The sequence below is a fragment of the Pinus tabuliformis genome, chromosome 1_1 (assembly GCF_031772625.1).
Source record: "Pinus tabuliformis cultivar Carrire ecotype Pingquan chromosome 1_1, CPIR1, whole genome shotgun sequence".
Taxonomy (NCBI): domain Eukaryota; kingdom Viridiplantae; phylum Streptophyta; class Pinopsida; order Pinales; family Pinaceae; genus Pinus; species Pinus tabuliformis.
In genome coordinates this window covers 233,627,770-233,644,005 of record NC_142297.1, presented here as the reverse complement: position 1 = coordinate 233,644,005, position 16,236 = coordinate 233,627,770, and the positions used below count along the sequence as shown (strand labels likewise).

Sequence of the window (16,236 nt, the reverse complement as noted above, 5' to 3'; positions counted from 1 at the left end):
CTTCAAGGAGTTCATATGTATGGTTGAAAAACAAACAGGTAAATGCATCAGGATTCTCTGCTCGGATCAAGGGGGAGAGTACAAGAAAGCTTCTGTACTCAAATACTGCAAAGATAATGGGATATAGCAGTAGTTTACAATACCCTGCACTCCTCAACAAAACGGGGTTGCAAAGAGCAAAAACATAACCCTTGTGGAGTGTGCTCACAGTATGTTAAAAGGTAAGAATCTTTATAACAGCTTTTGGGCTGAAGCGATTAGTACTGTAGTATATCTAAAGAATAGGAGTCCAACAAGAATTTTAGATTTCAAAACTCATTTTGAAGCTTTATTTGGTTATAAGCCTGTAATTGAGCATTTGAGAGTTTTTGGCAGCAAAGCCTTTGCTCATATCCCAAAGGAAGATAGAAAGAAACTTGACTCAAAGGCCATCAAATGTATTTTTGTTGGGTATTGTACAGAATTTAAGGCTTACAAACTGTTTAATCCCTCTACTCATAAATTGTTTGCGAGCAAAGATGTAGTGTTTCATGAGCAGGTTAATGATGGAATCCATGAGAGTGCTAAGGAAGACTGACATGTGCCCTTGTTGGTGTAAGAAGGAAGTGATGAATCAGGTGACAGCAATGAGCAGTAGCAGAAGTAGCAATAGGAAGGGAAAGAAGATGATGTAGTTGTCAACCTAAGTCTAGAAAATGATGATCAGACAAGGTTTGAAGCTACCTAGCCACTCAGGAGATCAGGTAAGAAAGCTCATTTGCCAGCAAGATATAGGGAAAATGTTTTTATAACTAGTATGACGAATGTTGTTGAACCCTCTAGTTATAAAGAAGCTAGTCAATATAGTGAATGGAGGGCTGCTATGGAAGAGGAATATGAATCAATTCTCAGAAGAAAAAAAAACTTGGGATTTAGTTAAAATACCTAATGCAAAACAACCCATAGGATGCAAATGGTTGTAAAACCCTAAATTTAAAGCAGATAGGAGCATAGATAAGTATAAAGATAGGCTGGTTGCAAAGGGGTATTCACAATAAGAAGGCATATATTATGATGAAACATTTGCCCATGTAGCTAAATTAAACACAATCAGAATGATAATTGCTTTAGCTACCAAACACCATTGGATGATTCACCAGCTAGATGTTAAATATGCATTTTTAAATGGGGACTTAAAAGAAGAAGTCTACTTAGTGCAACCTAAGGGGTTTGTCAAATAGGGGGAAGAACATCTAGTTTGCAGGTTGAAGAAAGCATTGTACGGATTAAAACGGGCACCCGGGTCATGATATGACAAAATTGATTCATTTTTCTTGTAGCATGGTTATAAAAGAAGCAAAAATGACCCTAATCTTTATATCATGTTTGATAAAGAGGGGAGGATTGTTTTGATTTCTTTATATGTAGATGATCTAATCATTACAGGGAATGTTGATGATCTCATTAAAGAAATCAAAGAGCAGATGTCACAAGTTTTTGAGATGAAAGACCTTGGAGAACTACACTATTGTTTGGGTTTGGAAGTCTGGAGGAATTCTAGACAAACTTTTCTGTCACAAAGTAAGTATGTAAGGAGCTTACTGGAAAAGTTCAAAATGGATCAGTGCAAAGCTGCAGCAGCACCCTTACAATAGAACTTAAAACTTCAGAATGATGATGGATCTAAGGAGGCAGATGCGACGTCGTATAGATAGCTAGTTGGGAGCCTTATCTACTTGACTACGACTAGGCCTAATTTGGCTTATGCAGTCAGTGCATTGAGCCAATTTATGTCAAAGCCCCTTGAGAGCCATTGGGTTGTAGCTAAAGGTGTTTTAAGGTATCTCCAGGGAACCTTAGATTTTGGTATTGTTTATATTGATTCGTGTGATGTTAGATTGACAGGTTTTTCAGACTTCGATTGGGCTGGAAATGTAGATGACAGATGATCCATAACAAGCTATGCATTCAGCATTGGATCCAAGGTCATTACATGGAGTAGCAAAAAGCAGAACACAGTATCCTTGTCTTCTACGGAAGCTGAATATAAAGCTATGTGTGTAGCGACATGTGAAGCAATTTGGTTGAGGAGACTTCTCATTAATGCTGGAGAAGAACCTAAGGTTGCAACAGTGATCAAATGCGACAACTAGAGCTCCATCAAACTTGCAAATAATCCAGTATTTCATAAGAACACAAATCATATCGATACACAGTTTCATTTTGTCAGGGAGAAAGTTCAATCAAAAGAAATCCATATTGAGTATTGTAATAGTTGTGACAATGCTGCTAATATTTTTACCAAATCTCTTGGTAGAATCAAATTTGAGTTGTTTAGGGAAGTGTTAGGTATATCTGTGAATCCATTTCTCCATTAAGGGGGAGTGTTGAGATTAATGTAGAAATTGTTCAAACCGAACCCTAGATTAGGATTTTGTTCCTGGTTTATAGGATTCAGTTCAACTTCCCTAAATGTGTGCTTATTATATATATTCTGCATGTAATGTATGAGGGATAGAGTGTGTATTGTAGAGGCAGTCTTACAGGTGGTTTTTCACAGCAGGAAGCTGCCCAATTGTTTAATAAAGATTGATTCTTCGAATGTTTGACATGTGGTTCATCTTCACGATCGTCAATTCCATTATTTAATTAATTTATTATTTTTTTTAATTTTAGGAAATGCAATATGTATTTTGATATTTATTACAAGTGCCCATAGGGAGTGTATAAAACATTGGATATTTTGTTTGGCCTTATATTAGTTTGTGGTTGACCAAAAAGTTTCCAGATTACAGATTATCAGTGGTTGACTTCTTATTTTGTAATGATTACATGTGTAAAGTGGTTATTTGTATATAGTTACTATTTTCTAGGATCTTATGAGTTGTGTAATGAAGGTTTCATAATAATATAATTCCATGTGATATAGTCACTGTAATAGAATTTTTTTGCAATAAAAATTATGCCAAATTGTATAATAGAAATTTTCTCCAATAACTTCTTAGTTACAATAATCCTGAGATGATTCTTGTAATTACATTTTTGCAATTATAATTTTATTATATTTTAAATATGTTATAATACTATAAACCTAAAACAAAATAGATGAATAATAATCATTATCAATTATTCAAAATAATAATAATTTTAAAATCTATATAACTAGCATTTGCACCAGATGTTGCAAAGGAAACGCCGTAAGGCATAAATTGAATAACACAAATACAACAAAAGAATACTTTGATAAAGAATAAAAATATATTGAACGCTCAAATCAATGTCCCATTAACTGAAACCAGATAGTAGACATATCTATCAACATTAGGATTATACACAATGATCAAGAAATTTCCCATATACAAACAACACCTTCCACAACAACCTTTTGTCACATTCACATTTTAAAAAATGCCTTGGAACGTGATTGGAATCTCCCATATTGTCTTTTTAATTATGCAGATAAATCTTCCATATTGCTATTTTCATCATGAATATTGTTAGTTCATTGTTGTAAAGTGTTAGTGTGTTAAATTCAATACTGTAAGTTTGACAAGCGAAAAAAATTCCTCAATTAGCATAATATGCATTTTTTTCTCACCATGTATTTTTCAGTCATGCATTACAAAACTTCCATCAAAGAGCACAAGTAACAGATTAACATGTATTTTCCCTTCATTATTTTCATCACAGAGCCAAGAAATCTACGCCTTATCTATAAAGTAACAAAAACATTTTGAAATAAGTTTAATATTTCAAGCCAGTGTCTAACCTATAAAGTAACAAAAACTTTTTGAAATAAATTTAATAGTTTAAGCAATTGACTACCTAATTTAATAATTGAAAAATTCTCAAAGATGAATTATACTCCATAATAAGAGAGCCAACATTGGAGCCCATACTTTCACTAAAAGGAAAAGAAACACAACCACTTGTTAAGAAGAAATTCAAGTAATAATAATAAAACAAAAATAATAAACATTAAAGTATAAAATGGTATTTCCAACGCACAGGTATAAATATACATGCTCTATGTCCATTGTTAGAGTAAATGGGTGTGGAGAAAGGGAAAGAAGCACGTTCAATTTGTTTCTAAATGAGTGGTTATCTAAGCTCGTAAACATAATAAAAAAGATATTTATTACAACAACTTCTATATGATTATTCTTTTTGAAACATAGTTAAAACCGTAAATTAACAATTTCAGGAACCTACACATGTTAGAAACAATCAGATAAGCCATGATGATTGAGTTTCCCGTTACTTAAAGTCTTTGTTGATTGAGTCCACTGAATGAGCCAAGTTCATGTTAGCTTTGGTTGAGTTGATGTAAAAATGTGTAGTGGAGTTGATATCAACTAAGGTCTAGTTGTAGAATCACCAAACTGAGTTGAAGTTGGCTTAGCTAGACATACAAGGTTAAACCAGCTGACCGATAAAGTTTGTCATAACTATAAACATAGATTTATTCAAGCTTAGCAACAATTACTATCATCATCAGCTAATGTTTAAATACTAAATTGCAAAATGCAGTTAATGCCAAATAATGTATACATTTTTTAGGGCATTGGGCAGTAGCAACACCAGAGCTATGTTGTGGGTTTTGTATTGGGAAAATTCGTATTGTGGAATTTGGGTTTTGCATGAGTATTGTTGTTTCCAGAGAAAACGATGTTGTACATAATGGTGGAGAGATGTTGTGCAATTGTTTCAGGTTCCGTAATTTGATGATATGCATAGAATGGGTAATGCCATGAGGCCCTAAATGTTTTTGGTCAAATGAGGAGAGTGTTTCTAAGCCAAACAACTTCAGCTTTGGCACCATTGTCAAGGCCTGCGTTGGGTAATGCCATGAGGCCCTAAATGTTTTTGGTGAAATGAGGAGAGTGTTTTTAAGCCAAATAACTTCACCTTTGGCACCATTCTTGAACATCTAAAAGCTCTGAACAGCTTACCCGCCTGGTACTTAGTATGTTGTACAGGCCTGGAACTTATATTTGTGTCAACAAATGAGTATGTGGTTGAACCCACAGGTGTCTTCATCGACAAACAGAAAGCAGCTTCTCACTTGAAGGTTTGAATATTACCATTCCACAATTCAATTATAATTGATTTTTTCCTTCAAAGGTTATCCGACATGCTACTAATTAAAAATACAATATAGGTAAAAGTAGAGAAATGATATTTGAGGTAACTAAGGAGTTGTCACATGTAATGCCACTCCCTTTCTACATGAGCAAGGAGATTTGGCAATAGCATGTCCGCTTTGGCTCTTTCTCAATTTATAAAATTGACACTGTTGACTAATATCGGCATAACCAACCCTATTCTAAGTTGAAACTTCTTTCAAATTGAGCATTCACCTCATGAAATGTTACCTTAAAATTGCTCCATAGTTGTGACTATTCGAAATTGACAAGGTGATTAAAAAATAACATGCTTGTTTTAATTTAATGGTTTCAATCATGAATCCATTGTGAAATTTCTCGCATTTTAGCTTCTAATTGTTCAATAATGAACCCATTGTGCATTGTTCCAATTGTAGAAAATTCTAGCCCTAAGTGATTCTTTCCCTTATGATCTCAATCAAACAAATCAATTATTGAATTTAATTAATGTAGAAATTAATTTCGGACCATAGCAACAATCATACAATAGTTGGAAAAGTAAATAGGATGCATAAAACAGTTTTTTTTTCTAAGTAAGACTAATTCAATTAAAAAAGGCAAAAATATAATTACACCGAGGCCCCGCCTCAAACTCTGTTTCTAGCTTTCATCGAAACAGTTGATACTGCCCCAGATTGGGGAAACCAGCATGAAATTGCAAAACAGTTACCATATAACCCTGAACTGACATCAACAGACACCATAATACGACCTTGTGACACAGAAAAAAGGTGCAACTCAGCAACACTGGACATGACAGCAAACCAACAAAACTACTGAACTGCTAAACATACGCAAAAATATCAAGCAACTGGACCAAACCGTGATCTGCCTGAGGCCGATTTGGTTCATGGGTGGCTGCATTTGCCAGAGGACATCAGTTGTTTTGCTACTCCTCCGGAGTTTCCTCGACCACGGGACACACATACTGTTCCCAATCGTCTTCCTTTTTCTCCACATCGCTCTTCTCAGCATCGCCTGTAGGCCCCTCCATCTGTTGGGTGCCTCTTGATCTGCCAACACACCCCACTGTTAAAGCCACGACTGCATAGCAGCCACCCGCCCGTTGAAGGTCGTCTACATGCTCATTGTCACCATGCATTCTGCTATGCCTGATTCCCTGGTTATCATCCTTTGAATTTTTCTCCTGACTCCTCTCATATCCTGGGCTCTCATCCCCTGAGAATGCTCCTTAGAGCTTGTCACTTGATCATTGTCCAGCATTTCTTCTTCAGTGAAGACAACGGTCACCTTAGCAGTGATAGTAGGTTTATTTAGACTGCTATGGAGCCTGAAATGGGTAGTGTGAGAGGGAGAGCCAGGACTCTGCTGGGAAATAACATAATGGAGCCCAAAATCTCTGAGTGGATCCCTTGACTCCATCTCACACCCCCGCTTACTGCGCGCGTAGGAATAGTGTCTGAGCTGAGGTCTAGGTTGAGGCTCATCTTCCTGGTCCTGAGGAGGGGAAGGGGGAGCCGAGCTCTGCGCAGTATGAGGTCTCGCTCTGCCTCCCCGAGAACCTCCAAATCGAATCCTCATTCGATGCCTTACCATCCTGGTGAGGACTGAGAGTAGATCAACGGGATATTCAGTTGGGGAGGGGGATTGATTACAGAAATAGGGCCTCTGAGCAGGATTTACAGGGCAAAGCATGGAGTGGGAGAAATGGTGGCCATTTCCAAAATCGATGCAACTAAGGTGCCAACAACGTTTTCATGTAGCTGTTCTGCTACCTGCGAGCTTTGCCTGCAGCGGACAATAGCTACGAATCGGGGGACGAACAATGGGAACAGGAGGCGCCATTCTGATATCTACTGTATCCATATCTCGGCCTAATGGGCCATTTATTTCCATCTGCATGCTGGTCGGATTTCGACTGCAGTGAACCTGGATCCGGGCCCAATTCATCACCTGGCTGGTCCTTGCGCCGACGTTTCTAATTGAGCCCATTAATGCTCTTTGAGAACACCCGCATCCGGGTCATAAAACAGTTTTTGCATAAAATGGTTTTTGGAAATGTTTGAGACCACTCAGAGCAATGATGGCACTGCACAAAGGAAGTTTAATGCTTAGCCAGGTGGATGGGATTAAAACAAAATTGAAAAGGCCAACTTGCAGTCCGAAAAGGGTCAAGCCCTAAAATAGACCTGAACCTCAGATCAGACTATGGTGGAGGGACGAAAGGCCTAAGAAGGTTTGCTAGATTTTTGTAAAGGCAAAGCCTTTATAAACCAATTGTATAAAATGGTTTTTGGAAATGTTTGAGACCACTCAAAGCAATGATGGGACTGCACAAAGGAATTTTGTGCAAGGAGGCTATCACATCAACCCAGGAACTTGCGTGAAAAGCAATTATATTCCTCCTCCCTTACAGTGACTATTGAGAAAGTTCCTAGAAAGTTACTATCACTATTCAAAGGAATAAGAAACTTTACTCTGTTCTTTCTTGGGTTCAAAGAAAACTGAAGAGTAACCATGACTGTCAAAAAGCAATAAATTAGATGTCACAAGATTAAAGCTAAAGATAAGACAGAAGAATACTAATATGGAATGGAATTTCAACAAAGGGACATGCCATTTTGGAAACATACCCTATAACATGACATAGGTCACAATCAAAAGCTGAAGATGGTCCATGAACCAAAATAGATTTTATATTTTTTATGCCATAACAGGGCCAAAGAAGATTGGTAAGCTAGATACTCTCACTATTCAAAGGAATTAAAATGTTTAGATATTTGTTTTCACATATTCTAATATGATCCCACTGTAGCACAGTGAGGTACAAATGTTGGAGAATTCCTAAAACAATCGATATTTTTTCAATTTTAGGACTCGAACTCAGATAGTCAGATTGCTGCCACTCCTCCTTCCATATTTCCCTGCAAATTTGATTGAATGAGGCCTTCAAGCATCAATGTACCATTACAAGGCACCATGGCCCGTTGGTAGAGAAAGTAAGTTGTGAGCTGAATTGTTATCAGGTCACGGAAAATCATCACAACAATACTTTGCCCTAGATTCTCTAACACCATGAATTCCATCTGATCCTTTTGTGAAAATATTGCAATAGTTGATTGCAGTTTGTCCATTTTTAAGCTCAATGAAGAGTAATATATGTGGATGTTTAGATCCCTTTTGATTTCCTGTTTGTCGTGGGGCCACTTCTCACAGCTGATTAAATCGAAATAAACATTACCTCGGTTATTACAAGTTTCAAATGTGAATTCAAACATGGCTACAAGGCTGCTTTGAAGGAGGTTTGGTCTGATGTGGATCTCACATTATAACTTGGCAAAAGAAAACTCTTCACTCTGTGTGTCTGCATTCGTTGACATGGGATATTGACTTGTAACCTGTGTGTCCCCCTGTGCCTCGATAATCAAAATAGATTCAGCACGTTGGGGAGAATAACTTGGAGATGTGTCCATTTCCAGATCCGATGCTTCATATTCTGAGTGATAATAGCTCTCAGATATCTCTGAAGTATTAACGTCTCCCATTGTTTTGTATCTGCGAAGAAAGTGCAATGGAGAAGATCCATGGATTGGAGTTGTTTCCCCACTTTGAAACCCAGAAGACAACACTGAGCTGCTTGCGATTCTAGAAGAAGAATGTTCTGACTTTCTATGTCGTTTCATTTTTTTCTTAGCAGTTTTCTGCCATTTTTGTAAGGCATTGGTTGTATGTTCTTCAAATATAGCCTTCTTCATGTGAGAACCCATCTGCACAGGAACATATCATCAGTTTTGAGAGCACTACCCTAAGGTTTAATCACAGCAGGATTATTTGAACAGTCCTGAAGCTCACTATCACAAAATCAATTCGCCTAAAGAAAAATTCTGCCAATCTTTCAACACAGTCATTGTGTCTTTTTCTCTTGTTTTCTTTTGACATGGGTGAGACTACTATCAGAAATTTATTGAACAAACAAAAGAAAGTTTTAGAGTGGTCTTGTTTTCCTAACCAATTTTTTTTAGGTTTGCCTGAAACCCACAACAGAGTGAATAATCTGTTCTGCCAAAAATAAAAATAAAAATTGAAACTTCCTAGTTCTTATTTTTCCCTAATAAATTTGTCTGCTGTGAGTTCAACTAATTCTCAAGTGACAACTTATCTCTTATTTTATAAATACTAGTAAGTTATTTAAGCATCACGCACTGTACAGCTTGGCTGCATCTATCCTCTGTACAAAGTAAACAAGATAAATCGACTGGTAGTGAAAACTTGACCAATGCAATTCTCCCAATTTATATTCATATTATTCAGCCTGTTCTGGAGTCTGAATTTCAGTTGATCCTCTCAACAACCCGAATTTGATGGTATCTTCGATGAACATGAAAAGACTCACCTGTGTTACAAGTGCATAAAGTGGAAGTGTGATGTAGCTACATAGAAACTGCACAGCAACCCTAATCACAGACACAAGCAGCCCAATGGAGTCCTCATCAGATGCAAAAAATGGTTACTATCAGTGTTCTCCATAGACAGCATTGCAGTCTGCTAGTACTAATCCAAAGCAGCAATAACCTAATTAAAACGATTACTTGCTTGCTTAGAATGTGCTCTCTTCATGTTTAAGGCAAGATAAAGATTTTGTAAACAAAATATGTATAATAGTCTACGGGTTTGAATGCTCAACATACTTTCTTTTTCCTCGAAAACTTTATGGGGAAACTCAAAAAGTGATCACATACTTACCCAATGATGATTCTGATTATGATTAAAACAAAATTGTCATGAAAACAAGATCTCAGGCCAAATTCGTACTGCAAGCATAAAGTCAAATTTAAATAAGATGCAGAGATGTAGTAGAAATGAAATTCTAATGCTGTATAAACTGAAATTGATTTAGGGTGCTTGAGACTATATTTTTTTAAGTATTGAATTAATAGTGCATATAAATTTCATCAAATTCAGCCAACTTATAATTCAAGGCTTTGATTTCTAAATTTGACTCTGGTTCATTAACATGGTGATGCCGTGTCTCAAGTTTCAACAACTAAACTGCATCCCAACAAATGCAAGACTGCAAAATGTTACTATCATTAGCATAATAAACCCAATGACTCTACACACAAGAATTTATTCTTTACTGAATGAACATATTGCTTACCCATATCCAAAAAAAGAATGCAAGCTGGAAAGCATTCTGCAGAATAGAAGTAACAATCAATCCATTGCTATTCCCATGAATATTCAGAGAATTCAGAAATATAGTTTGTCAATGAGAATTTAGCATGCACATCATTTGATACCTGGAAGAGAGTGAAATGGATCAATAAAAGGACAAGTTGAGGGCGACCAAACCAAAATAGTTCATTCATTGGCTGCACTACCGGAGTTCCTTTCAGTACATAAAGCCTATCTTGAATTTCTAAAGCCATCTCTGTTATTATAACTTGTAGCTTTGTTCCAATCAACAAAATTATCTGCACATTTTGGAAGATAAATGGAAATAAGTTTTGAAGAATTCAATCAGAAAAACGTCCAAGATCATTGGTTCACATGATCAATGTACCCTCTCCTATGAGTAATATTTTTATGCACTTACAATTAAGGGAATAAACGAGATCCAGAAAAATGTTTATGCCCTTACCATTAAGGGAATAAACGAGATCCATAAAAATGTATACCACACTGCTCAGAGGAATACATCCCATCAGAAGGAGAAAGTTAGTTTAAACAATTGTGGACATCTAGAATGAAGACTTGACTTTGGAAGTAGGGTAGAGTACTAAAGATTTACCATTCACATTAAGAAGCAAAAAGATTATAGCAAAAGCCCACAAAGGAGGACTGCAGATAATGCATCAAGGGTGTGTGTTAGTTAAAAGTCAAGAACAGGTTTTAAAAAAAAAACGGGGGGATGACAAACCAATGTCAGACAAGGGAAATACTGTATACATAATTCTGTCTGAGACCAAAGCTGTTGTGAACACGGAAAAACGTTACTAACCTGATTCCAACTACACTTTTGAAGTCATCATCCAAAGATCTCTTGATATATTTCTGAAAATCAAACTTGCTATTTGGAGCCAAGTGAGCCTGTACGTACATTTTTAAGTAATTAATACTTTAGAACAAATCAGATGCCTTACATGAATGAAGTTGGGTTTGAAATAAACAAGATGAGAAGGAAAAGACGATTTAAAGTGATCAAAACTTACAACGATGAAGCCATGGCACAAGGTCACGTAATCAATTTTAGTTACATACGGACATAATTGATGAAAGAAGCATACCTGCAAATCTAAGGAAAGCTAATGTTAAATCAGATATGGATATTTCTCAATTAATGCAAATAGGGATACAGATATTTCTCAATTAATGGAAATAGGAAACAAAGATATATCCCTTGAAGATTTGGAATTGTGAATAACTTACCATCCATTTAAGAATCAGTGTTCGGCTCCAGAAACTCATATGGCGCTTTACAAATGAAGTTTCATGGGTTAATCTGAATCTTGCAGGATCTGTTTGGACCAAAAAGGAAACAAATCCCTCAAAAGCCATATGGTATTTTTCACACCCTGAAAAGCTTATCCAATCGCGCAAGTTTCATGTTGTGCCCTCTAAATATTTTAGTTTTGAAATCAAGAACTTTACCCAATCAGCCTATAACACAGTATATACCAATTAGAATTTGCACAGTTGCCAAACTGGCTTGGGTTATTTCTTTTAAGTTTTCAACCTGAAAGTATCCAGATGCTGGAATAAATACTCTTCTAGACAAACCCAGTTAGAAGAACCAAAAGAACTCACCATGTGAAAACTCATACTCCAATGTTTGTGTCTCCTATTCCCATGCTTTCCAGCGCTTCATCTAGGCATCAATAGGATTTACAGATCTCATTGTTAACAGAGGATTTAAAAGCATGCAGATATCAAAACAATAAGATCTACTGCAGAAATTAAACTGAATAATATATATGGAGAAAACAATTTGTCTCCCCTTCCACTTGCTTTTTCTCTTGCTAGGGCGACAGTTAAGACACTATATAACACATGGAGAACTGCCAACAAAAAGATGAAGATGTGGAGTTGGTTCATGCCAGTCGGGGAGACAAGAGGATAGTTACCCTTCAAACAAAGAATGACAAATTATCAAATAAGTCCAACTTAGGATAAACATTTGAAATATATATTGAAATCCTATTTCAAAATGGTCTAAGTAACCCTAATTGCATGAAAAAAATCACTCAGAGAATCACAGGGCCTGGATAGTTATGCCATATGCAGTAAGACTAAGAGTAGGGTGTGGTATATACATGTGCGGAGCTACAATAGTTGCTATCCTCACCAGCACTAGCTAAGACACACCTCCATGGGATCTTCTGTTCAGAGGACATGGATTCCCATAAACGTTTTCGGCCGTGCTCCTCCCCATTATCTACTTTCATGCTTTCAACAACAGTGCTTTCGACGGCAGTATCATTTGTCTTACACGGAAGCATAGTATCACCTACTTTTTTGGATATACAAATCATAGAAATGGGCTTCGCTCCAACTGTCAGTAGAAGTGAGATGAAACCAAGAAGCATCAATTCTGCAGCCCAAAATGACAAATTTTAGAAATATTTTCTCAGAGCACCAGAAATCTCATTCACAAATTCTAAGCTAAAAGAGATAAATCTGTTTGCATGAAATATTAGTTTGAAATCCAACTACAAAATGTCAAAAAAATCTACCAATACAATCAAAACAGATCATTTCAGACATATTGTCAGCCCATGTGACTACCTCATGATAATTCATCAGGAAGCTCTACCCAGGAAACAGGATTTCTGGTAAAACATCAGAACTCCATAGAGCAAACCATTTTCAGATATATTTTCTCATACAAGATGATTAGCAAGAAATCTCATGCAAGATAGACTGCAACAAGCATATCTGCATCAATCACATGGGGAATGTTAGTGGTTTGAAACATCTGTTACCTGCTTTCAGTTTTTCAAGTGCTTCATACAGGGCGTTCTTCTTTTTCCTCTTCAACCACTGTCAATATAGTGACAGAAGGAGACTTTATCAGTACAGAATGCATATTGTATTCAAAACTTGTGTTCCCAAAAAAAAAATGATCAGCTCTTACTTCTAATCACTAATCATATATGAGCACATTAAAATTAGGCTCTACCAGTGTGGTTTGTTGCTGAATACAAAGCCCAAATTTTAGGAAATCCTCACTAGCCAAAACAAAATGAGTGCAGAGCCGAAGTAAGATGCATTAAATTAAATAAACAGTCTACTGCTGAGACTGAAACAAAACCTTACGTTGCTAACATGATGAATACCCTGTTCAAGCAATAAGGAGATGACTACAAATCCCAAGCAAACAACTGCTACTGCCCATGTAGGAGTTTCGGCTAAAGAACGATCACTACTGCTGCCCCCTCCTGCCATATTCTTCTTTTCACAGGATTGATAACTGTTTCCCTTTGAAATTTTCAGTATTTTATTCCATTTTGATCTTGAATTTCATAGTTTACATAACACTCTATAACAGAGCGAGCCAGCCAAAGTTACTTAATCAAATTCTATTGAATTTGAACATTATTCAATATTTTATTCTATTTAAACCTTGAATCTCATCATTCACAACCCGGCAATCACCAATTAATCAAATCCCACTGAATTTAATAATGGCAAACAGCAATATCTTGTCCCCAATTTCTAGATCTTGAATTGAAGCACAGGCACTATCGGAGCAGGATCCCCAGCTAGCCTCTATATAATGTTGTCGCTGTGATCCAAGTCAATGCAAGTATGGGAAAAGGCCATGCCAGGTCGACTCATCTGCACCGTGTGGTTACAAATAATTGTTTCGTTTTCACTCATCTGCACTCTCTGGCTTGATTATCATTTAGGTAAATTAGGTTTGGAAAACTGCAGTCCATTGAATCTCACTATCCTCGCCAGCTAGCAGAATTGGAATTTGACAGGTTTGGAACTCCATTAGATCTTATTGTTTAGTATTTGCCATTTATACGCAACAACGACACCTTGAAACCAAAGCTACAAGATACTCAAATTCAAATAGATCATACAGATTAATATTGACAACTGCTATTCCAGAAGTTCTATATACAGTTTATCACATTTAGTGTCCAACATTAAACACCCGACTTTCTGGTATCAGGCTCAGAAGAAATTTATTAAAACAATAAATGGTTTACCTATCAATCACAGGGTGTAGAATAGCTTGCAGGAGGATAATGTTCATGTTAGCCTCTCTCATAAAACAATAATAAATCCAAAAATAAATTAATTAATTAAAAATTCCAAGTTAGGAATTTGTGCCTAACTCTTGGGTTGTTCCTCTAAGATAAGAGTTAGTTTAGGTAACTCCTATATTGGTGTGTCTGGTGAGAAATTATCTCAACCAAAGGAGAAATTATCTCAACCAAAGGTGTCTAAGATAGCACGCACTATCTTGAGAACACTGTCTCTCATCTATTTATTTGTAACACTATATTCAATTATTTTGAGAATGAGTAATGTAGAGAATGAGAGAGAAGCATGAGGCTTCAGTCTTTTTTCGTCAATATTGTGTCTCTGATTTTTATGTGTGATTTATATATTTTTCTGAGTTAATGTCATTTTCAATATGTGGTATCGGAGCAAAGTTCATGATTTTTGGGATCATGTGACAAAGCTTGAGTGTTAAAAATTATGCGTGCAACGAAGGAGAACCTCGCGAGGAATTGATGGCTTGATTGGAGCTTATAACTTGAGTTGGCACTGGATTGGTGGCTAGCTGCATGTGATACCAATTACATAATCGCAGAAGCATCTTCCTCTGCTAACTTTTAAAGATGGAATGGAAAGCATGAGGTATCAGATGCTTGCGTCCTTGGATATCTGACCATTCACTGTCGCAGGAAGGTGCAGAAGTGGAGTCGTTTACTATAAAAGGAAGCTCACCGAGTGGAGCCATCAAGTGCACCGATGCAAGAGAATGTTGAATGCTTCCTTTGACATAATATGCCAGCTGAGAGCGCTCACCCATTTTTCAAATTTCATATCTTGTGGTATACGCGAGTCGTCGCTGTAAATGAAGAAACAAAGACAGGTTCTTCAGTTTTGTTGCGATCTTATGGTATGTACATAGAAAAAGTCACACCTATCTTCAACTTGAGATACGACTTTCCAAATTTATTGAGGCCGTCTCTTGAGAAACTGTAAAGTAAAGTTCGCCTGCTGATCCATGCTTAACATACAATTACTTTATTAGATATTTCATGGTTGTGATCAGATGTCTCATTACCAACTCCAGTTTCTAGAATTTTGATTTAATCAGCTCGTGAGAAACAAATTTGTTATGCGTGACACAACATTGTAGGTGAAAGGAGCTTGCATAAGGCTTTGGACTCTGCATCTCTTTAACGTTCTATATCTTTTGTCGTATTTATTTTATGGATCATTTCCGCAGTGAGGGGAAACAATGATGGTTTGTCGTTCAATAGCAATTTGGGACAAAATGGAGTCCTTACAAGTCCTCTGACATTGAATTTTTCTGAAAGCTCTACTCATTGTATGGTTTTAGATTTCTCTGCTGAATTGGGGGTTTGTTCTAGCGATAGAATTTGGTGTTTAGTTCCAACTGTCTGCTTTGCAATAGAACAAAAAATCTTAGACGCACATAAATATAGACGCAGAAAAATGGAAAAATTATTGAATGGTACTACATATTTCTCACAATTGTTATTTTTATGAATCCTCCCCATTTTTTGGCGCTTCACACCTGCACTTGATCACCTACTGCGGTGTAATAATGGAGAGCTATTTCTCATGGAGGATTTGTCCTGCAATCGAATAGATTTTGTGTAAGAGATATAACGCTAACTGGTGAAAAGATTGGGTTTCTGCCTTTTCTGTAGTTCATCTCCATTATCCTTTTGTCCTCCATTTGGTTCTCTTCCTTGCCAAGGATTCTAGCTGTCATGTCATAGTCGAAGCATTCACAGAGAAGGTACCTGCGTTCATAAACAAGTGTAAAGCCACCTTTGGAAGCAGCTTGCGTCCAACATACAAGAAATTGGAGGACTAGCATACAACAGCATATACGTTGTGTTTCTTTCACAATCAC

At 36.6% G+C, this 16,236-nt stretch overlaps 1 pseudogene across 1 annotated transcript; it reads right to left on the bottom strand.

Moving 5' to 3' along the window:
- Positions 1-8,418: 8,418 nt before the first annotated feature.
- On the bottom strand, positions 8,419-14,362 carry LOC149212383 (MLO-like protein 9; annotated as a pseudogene). The gene is made up of 15 exons (XR_016250764.1): positions 13,422-14,362; positions 13,088-13,145; positions 12,419-12,696; positions 12,114-12,230; positions 11,913-11,973; positions 11,535-11,623; positions 11,318-11,392; positions 11,107-11,195; positions 10,897-10,946; positions 10,747-10,787; positions 10,406-10,579; positions 10,264-10,299; positions 9,849-9,916; positions 9,499-9,559; positions 8,419-8,872 (listed from the first exon to the last, which is right to left on the bottom strand). The product of XR_016250764.1 is annotated as an MLO-like protein 9 (transcript).
- Between the last annotated feature and the right edge of the window lie 1,874 nt (positions 14,363-16,236).